General features: G+C 60.2%; 1 non-coding gene across 1 annotated transcript; it reads left to right on the forward strand.

Moving 5' to 3' along the window:
• Positions 1 to 796: 796 nt before the first annotated feature.
• On the forward strand, positions 797 to 947 carry LOC139110858 (5.8S ribosomal RNA). The gene has a single exon (XR_011547096.1). It is a non-coding gene; the product is annotated as a 5.8S ribosomal RNA (ribosomal RNA).
• The last annotated feature ends 1,254 nt before the right edge of the window (positions 948 to 2,201 follow it).

Here is a 2,201-nt window from a genome sequence, read left to right on the forward strand (position 1 = left end):
TCGCCGTCGTATAAGAGAGGATTGTCGGTCGGGACGAGTGTGTCGAGATCTCGAGAGCTCAAAGCGAGAGAGGACCCCGGGCATATGGTAGGAGAAGAGAGATTCGAGAGTTGTACGCATTGCCGTATTACGCTCTTTTTCTCTCTCTCGTTTCCTGCGGAGATTCTCCGACTCTGTCTCGCGCGCTTCGAACGACCTGTTGCGCGGACCACCGCGCTCAGCGCGCCCCTTAGCCGGGGCTAGCGCGGCCGGTTGGTCTCGTTGTGCGAATCCAGGAGGAGCGCGAAGGTGCATCTATATGCGCGCCCGCTCGCGGATCAGGATCGGTGAGAAGGAGACTACGGAGGCGCGCGCGCGCGCTGCCTCTATCTCCGCGATTCGGACGCGTTGCGGTGCGCGCGAATGCGCCGCGTACCGGTGGTAACCTATGCTGCCGCGTCGTCGTGCGCGCCGGGCGAGGAGTGGAGAGTGCGACGATTCTCGCCGCTGCTCTTCCTCCGTCCGCGCGCGATCGCGCGCGCTGAAGGGTTCGTCGAATATGCTAGTCATTTTCGACCCCGATTTTTCAAAGAGTTCCGCCCGGCTTCGCTTCGCGAGAGACGCAACCTCTGGTTTTCGCACCGCGCCGACAACCGACGTCTCCCTCTCTCTCCATTATGTGCCGTAGCCCTGTAACAGGGGCGGCGGTCCGCGCGTGCTCGGACGCGCGGCCAGGCTGATCGAAGGGCCAAAACGAAGAAGACGCACATTGTTGTCTATTCCTTGATAGAGCGTACTTGGTGCGCGAAGGAACGATTACCCTGAACGGTGGATCACTTGGCTCGTGGGTCGATGAAGAACGCAGCTAATTGCGCGTCAACTTGTGAACTGCAGGACACATGAACATCGACATTTCGAACGCACATTGCGGTCCACGGATACAACCGACCACGCCTGGCTGAGGGTCGTTTTATCGAAGACAAACTGCTTTGCGCGCCGCTGACGGCCGCGTACGAGATTCGCTTGGACGTTCGCCCGATCGCGGCGGCCGGCGAGAGAGTTATACCCGCATCCACGAGAAAAGAGAAGAGAAGCGAGGAGTCGTCGATGACGCCTTCCCCGGGGTATCAGGCACACTACGCACGCTATCCACGCGGCGAGTTGCTGGATTCCATCAGGGTTTTACGAAGGCTCTCGCGCTCTCTCTCTCTATACTCGCGGAACGGCGGCGTACTCTCGCGCCCCCGCTGGGCGTCGTCCGAAATAACGAGGTTTGAGGGTCGAACGAATGAACGACGACCGACCGAGATCGAGAATCGCAGAGAGACGCACGCACGCACACACGCACGGGAGGGAAGGACGTGCGCGGTGGTGATAAACGTGGCGAGCTCTTGCAAGGAGTTTATACGTTATACGTATATACGCGCCGAACGAAAAAGAGTAGATCTGCCTCGCGCGCGCCGCCGCCCGGAGTGAAACAAGCCGACAATTCGTTCGCGCTTGTACTCCCGGAAGGTGGCCTGTGTGCCGCTTGCGGCGCGCGCGGGATCCAAGGCTGATCCACGGAGAAGTAGTTCATAAGGAGCGCGGAGAACCGAGTTTGAGTTTTCCCCTCCTTCTTCGAATGAAGATCGGAGAGGAGAATAGAGGCCGCGAGATAATCGCGCGCCTCCCTCCTTCTGCACAGAGCGCATATCGTCGCTTTACCGCCGCCAACGCAAAGGAAACTCGAGAGGAGGGATTTTAGAGATATATACGACGAAGCAAAGATACGAGAGAACCTGACCGTATTATAAGAGAGAGAGAGAGTGGTCGTCGCCGCTGCAGCTGCTGCCGGCCGCCGCCGCAGTCGCGTTGCCGACGCCACCACGACGCGCAAACCGGCCTCCGACGTTCGCGTCGGGCTGGCTGGCCAGTTGTCGTCGTGGTCGGTTGGTTGGCGCGCGGGGGCGCGCGGATCGCGGCGCGGTTGACGCAACGTCGACGAAAGACCACCACGCTCTCGCGGTTGTTCTCTCTGCCTCGTTCGTTTTCTCATTTTCCCTTCTTTCAAATATTTTGCGTGCACCGATCGCCCCTGCGCAGCAAAAGTGTGTGCGAGGTGAGAGATCGCGCGCGGGTCGACCGCGCGTGTTCCCGAGTCCACGAAAGCGCTATGTATGGTAGCAGCTCTTGACCGGGGCACGCGGCGTAGTCTAACCAGCGCTCGCGCGCGGCGTTTC

The sequence above is a fragment of the Cardiocondyla obscurior genome, linkage group LG21, assembly GCF_019399895.1.
Source record: "Cardiocondyla obscurior isolate alpha-2009 linkage group LG21, Cobs3.1, whole genome shotgun sequence".
NCBI classification, from domain to species: Eukaryota; Metazoa; Arthropoda; class Insecta; order Hymenoptera; family Formicidae; genus Cardiocondyla; species Cardiocondyla obscurior.